This window comes from Nylanderia fulva, unplaced genomic scaffold (genome assembly GCF_048542155.1).
Source record: "Nylanderia fulva isolate GAGA-0341 unplaced genomic scaffold, ASM4854215v1 Scaffold963, whole genome shotgun sequence".
Lineage (NCBI taxonomy): Eukaryota > Metazoa > Arthropoda > Insecta > Hymenoptera > Formicidae > Nylanderia > Nylanderia fulva.
Window position 1 is genome coordinate 29041 of NW_028191094.1, and position 5747 is coordinate 34787.

At 53.2% G+C, this 5747-nt stretch overlaps 1 non-coding gene and 1 pseudogene across 1 annotated transcript; both read left to right on the plus strand.

The window, feature by feature from the left end:
• Window positions 1–1900: 1900 nt before the first annotated feature.
• On the plus strand, window positions 1901–2629 carry LOC146719509 (small subunit ribosomal RNA; annotated as a pseudogene; the record flags this gene model as incomplete).
• A 791-nt stretch (window positions 2630–3420) lies between these two features.
• LOC146719510 (5.8S ribosomal RNA) lies at window positions 3421–3575 on the plus strand. Its single transcript, XR_014926501.1, has one exon. It is a non-coding gene; the product is annotated as a 5.8S ribosomal RNA (ribosomal RNA).
• Window positions 3576–5747: the final 2172 nt, after the last annotated feature.

Below are 5747 nucleotides of genomic sequence, written 5' to 3' on the forward strand. Positions count from 1 at the left end.
TTACAATACGTTATGGTCACTCACTCCCCAGTCGGGCTTTACTTCCCACTCATACCGGCACCCTTCATTCACGCCGTTCACGAAAGTTACATCGATGTCACTCTCCCCATTCGGCCCGCTGAACGAGTAAAACTCGCTTGGCTCATTCAACAACATTCATCCCGCTCGCAATCATCCATTCCTCAATCACTCTAACACGCGCTTCATTCTCTTTGCTGCCTCCACCCTTGCTATACCACAAGGGAGAGACGGCATTCGCATCCATACCTATCAGCAGACGCTTTCTCCCGGCCGTCTCACATACTTTGTCCATGTACGCCAAGTACGGCTCGATCCACTTACCATACTGGCAATCCATGGACACCACATACATTTCGCCAAAGTCCCCCTTCAACCACACACTCACTCCAAGCTTATTCGTACACTCTCTCACGCACATCACGTCTAACCTAGAGTCATTTACCACCACTGCTGCTTTACCGTCCCACTTTCGCACACAATCACATCCATACCTATGGGCAAGCCCACCACACGTCCATGCCTTTCATACGGTTCTTGCAGCAGTGCTACACTCACTCGACGTTCGCGCATCATCTCACCCAGATTACACATAACCGCATACGCTCTCTGGCAGTTATACTGCACCAAATTCACGCACCATTCATTCGTCATTTATTCTCGCTTTCTCTCTCTCTAACGCTCTCACGTATTCCGGACACACTTCGGACAGAACCGAGTGATCACATTTGCTCCATTTCAGCTTACAGTTTCTACACACACTTTCCTTTTTACAATCTCTCATCATGTGTCCTACACATCCATATTTTTGGCACAGTCTTTCCTTTTCGGTGCATTGCCGCATCATGTGCTCAAATGCGAAGCACTTGTGGCACCTCAGCACACTGAAAAACTCTTTTACCCTAAAGGCATTCCAATGCACAAACACTCGTCCGTCACTACAGAGCACATTTCTTATTGCACTCGTAACTTCTAATATTACATTTCCGCAGGTTGCATCTTTCTTCGCATTCCTACTCACAACACGCACACGTTCCATAAATACTCTCTCATCCACTCGCCCTTTCAAGCTCCTCTCATACATTTCTCTCATTAACACTTCACTCGCCATATCATTCGGCACATCGTACAAGATGATCTTTGGGCCTATCTTGCGAGGCAGCTCAACCTTTAGGCCAGCATTCTTAAACTGACCACACTCTCTTATTCTTTTCAACTCACTCTCGCTCATTGTCTCAATCGCTACACCTCCATTCCTCACTTTCCTCACCGCTTTCACACTCACATTCAGTGACTTGCTCACATGCTTCATCATTCTCTCCTTTACTTCCTCACTTGTCACACTCGCACTTGCATCATCCGCTCTCACTATTACCGCATAACTCTTCTCTTTCGTTTTCACTCGTTTTCACATTCACTTCCTGTACCTTTTCAATCACGCTTTTTTCAACATTTTTCGCACTCACGCTCGCATAGCTCATTCCACTTCCGCCGTAGGCTAAATCCCGACTCGCTCGACGCATACACTCATCCAGTTTCCCCTGTATTCTCTCATTTTTGCACAACATTTTCATCATCTGTTCCTCATATTCTCCCACAATGTCCAGTATTTTCTCACTCGCACTCTTTGAAATTTTGTTCGTCTCCGTAAACAGGAATTTACGGAGTCTCGCACCAATTACTCTCATACACGCTATCTCACTCACTTCCGCAATGCTCTAATTCTCTCCCTCATTCATTAATCAAGAACGAAAGTTAAAGGTTCGAAGGCGATCAGATATCGCCCTAGTTCTAACCATAAACGATGCCAGCTAGCGATCCGCCGAAGTTCCACCGATGACTCGGCGGGCAGCTTCCGGGAAACCAAAGCTTTTGGGTTCCGGGGGAAGTATGGTTGCAAAGCTGAAACTTAAAGGAATTGACGGAAGGGCACCACCAGGAGTGGAGCCTGCGGCTTAATTTGACTCAACACGGGAAACCTCACCAGGCCCAGACACCGAAAGGATTGACAGATTGATAGCTCTTTATTGATTCGGTGGGTGGTGGTGCATGGCCGTTCTTAGTAGGTGGAGCGATTTGTCTGGTTAATTCCGATAACGAACGAGACTCTAGCCTGCTAAATAGGCGTACCTTATGGTATCGCGAAGGCCCCCGGCTTCGGCTGGCGGGTTTTTACTACCAACGTACAAACAAATCTTCTTAGAGGGACAGGCGGCTTCTAGCCGCACGAGATTGAGCAATAACAGGTCTGTGATGCCCTTAGATGTTCTGGGCCGCACGCGCGCTACACTGAAGGAATCAGCGTGTGTTCCCTGGCCGAAAGGCCCGGGTAACCCGCTGAACCTCCTTCGTGCTAGGGATTGGGGCTTGCAATTGTTCCCCATAAACGAGGAATTCCCAGTAAGCGCGAGTCATAAGCTCGCGTTGATTACGTCCCTGCCCTTTGTACACACCGCCCGTCGCTACTACCGATTGAATGATTTAGTGAGGTCTTCGGACTGGTGCGCGGCAATGTCTCGGCATTGCCGATGTTGCCGGGAAGATGACCAAACTTGATCATTTAGAGAAAGTAAAAGTCGTAACAAGGTTTCCGTAGGTGAACCTGCGGAAGGATCATTAACGTTCCGGAGGTCCTGCTCTGCGTCGAGAGTCCTCTCTTTTGGGAGAGACGCGCGCTCGCAGCAGTCGGCGACTGAATGGACGCGCTGAAAAGGCGCTCTCAGAGAAAAAGAAAATAACGGATTTGACGGAATTTGTTGGTTGTGTTTTGATATAACGACGGACGCCGTCGCGCCTCTCTGACCGAAAGTAGTCGGCAAGCAGAGCAGCGCGCCCGGCGGTGTTCGACGACGATTCGGAGCGAGACGCTTCGCGATCACGCTCGTGTGTGTGCCATTCTCCGGCCACACACACACAGAGCGTCGATTCGGCGTTGAGCGCGAACCGGTGGTAACCTATGCCCGCGCACGCGTGTGTGCAGCACCCACGACGTTCGTCGACGCGCGCCCTCCCCGTTGTCGCGGGGTAGCGGTCAGCGTGCCGAGAACACACGGTGTGCGACCGCGAGTGCCGAGCGAGAGGACCCCCATATATTATTATAATATATATATAACACAGAGAAGGGATCGATGATATTTCGACCAATCTGTCAACTGTGTCGGTCCGACGGTTTCTTCAAAGAGCTTCCGCCCCGGCTCTCCCGTTGCGGGAGAAACGCTCCGAACGAGAAACACACAACTCTATCTTTGTGCCGTAGCCTTCCCTGGCGGGAGGCCGAGGACGCGCGCGGACAGGCTGATCAAAGAGCCACCACGATTATTCTCTCTCTCTCGTCCGAGAGAAGAGACCACGATGGTTGAACGAGAAGCGCGTTTCTTCGCGAACGCAAAAATTTCGAACGATTACCCTGAACGGTGGATCACTTGGCTCGTGGGTCGATGAAGAACGCAGCTAATTGCGCGTCAACTTGTGAACTGCAGGACACATGAACATCGACATTTCGAACGCACATTGCGGTCCACGGATACAATTCCCGGACCACGCCTGGCTGAGGGTCGGTTTAGTACCCCTAAACTGCTTGCGCCCGAAAAGCGCGCACGGCCACGACGCGGGCGACCAGAGAATGGCGCGCGCGTCGCCTGTGCCCTGTGCAACGCTTACAATGGGCGTACGAGCGATCGTTGGACGTTCGCCCGAGGTGTCTGTGCCGCGCCGACCGAACGCGGTGCAAATCCTGGCGTCGTCTGAAATGACACACCGAAATAATAATAATAATAATGAGGAGGAGAAGCGCACAAGCGTGTAAAACGTTGGCGAACGCGCGCCCAGAGAATGCTGCGCGAATTAAGAGGGGGAGCGTGTTTGTGTATCCAAGTCGTGTGTGTACGCGAGAGCCGAGGAGAAATGGGATGAGAGTAAGAGCGCGCGCGAAGGGAGCAACAAACGGCCAAAAAAAGGGTCAGGACGGTGAATGGCACCGCTTTCCCTAGAGCGGCGCGTGCGTCGTTGTCTCCCGAAAGTAGGTAGCGCTTGTCTCACCGTCTCTCCTCTCCGTACATCACACAGACTGACCGGACTGCTCTCGCACTCTGTGCCGCGTCTCTCGGTGCGATAGCGCTCGCGCGTCTTATGCCGAGGCGCCCTTGCCCGCACACATAACGGTATTACGGAGAAATATACGGCGCGTCGTCGTCCGGCGGAGAGAGCATTCGTAATCTTTTACCTCTTTACGGAGAAGGGTTTTGAATCGCGAGCCGACCGCGTGTCCGAGTCCACGAAATTTTCGTAAAGCAAAAAAAGGGGACCGGCGCGCCGCGTCGTGTACTCGTCGAATCGATTCCGCCCGAATTTCGTATATAAAAGAGAAGGGAGAGCCGAGAGTCTCGAACCCCGCGATATATCGTCTCCATTACCACCAACGAGTGTGTGTGCGGTTAGCGCCCCTGCGATTTGCCTTCTCGCGTATTTCGTGTGCTGCCGCTGCTGCTCTCTCGTTCGACGCTCTCTCTCTCTCTCCCTCTTATTAATATATATTATAGAGGAAAGACGACGATGAGCGACGCGGAGGAGGCAAACGGCTACGAAAACTCACTATGCGACGACCTCAGAGCAGGCGAGATTACCCGCTGAATTTAAGCATATTATTAAGCGGAGGAAAAGAAACTAACCAGGATATCCTTAGTAGCGGCGAGCGAACAGGAAAGAGCCCAGCACCGAACCCGCGGTTCCGCCGCAGGGAAATGTGGTGTTTGGGAGGATCCGCTTATCCCGAGGTGCCGCGTCGCGTCCAAGTCCATCTTGAATGGGGCCACTTACCCGTAGAGGGTGCCGTAGCGACCGGTGCGCGCCTCGGGAGGATCTCTCCTTAGAGTCGGGTTGCTTGAGAGTGCAGCTCTAAGTGGGTGGTAAACTCCATCTAAGGCTAAATACGACCACGAGACCGATAGCGAACAAGTACCGTAAGGGAAAGTTGAAAAGAACTTTGAAGAGAGAGTTCAAGAGTACGTGAAACCGTTCAGGGTTAAACCTAAGAAACCCAAAAGATCGAACGGGGAGATTCATCGTCAGCGGCGCTGGCTTCGCGTCCTTGCGGCTCGCTACCGTGCGCCGATGTCCGGCGCTCTTCGTCGTGCACTTCTCCGCAAGTAGAACGTCGCGACCCGCTGGGTGTCGGTCTACGGCCCGGGTGCGGTGTCTGTCGCATCGCCGGTAAAACGGCACGCGACAAACCCTCGGTCGCCCGGCCGGCTGCTCGGCGGTACGCGCAAGGTATCAGGCCGCTCTATTCACGGTGCGTCGAGACCGTCGCAAGCGCGCGCCACGGTACTCGGAGGTTACGGACTTCGCGCCGTCCCCGGTCCTGGCCCGCTGTTGGTTACAGTACGGTACACCTTCGACAGGCCTGCGAACGTCTCCCGCGGTCTCGCGGGAGACCGATACCGGTCGGCGACGCTACTGCTTTGGGTACTCTTAGGACCCGTCTTGAAACACGGACCAAGGAGTCTAACATGTACGCGAGTCATTGGGACTTGTCGCGAGACCTAAAGACGTAATGAAAGTGAAGGTCGGCCCTGGCCGTCGACTTAGGGAGGATGGGCCGCGTCGCGATGCGGCCTCGCACTCCCGGGGCGTCTCGTTCTCATCGCGAGAAGAGGCGCACCCAGAACGTACACGTTGGGACCCGAAAGATGGTGAACTATGCCTGGTCAGGACGAAGTCAGGGGAAACCC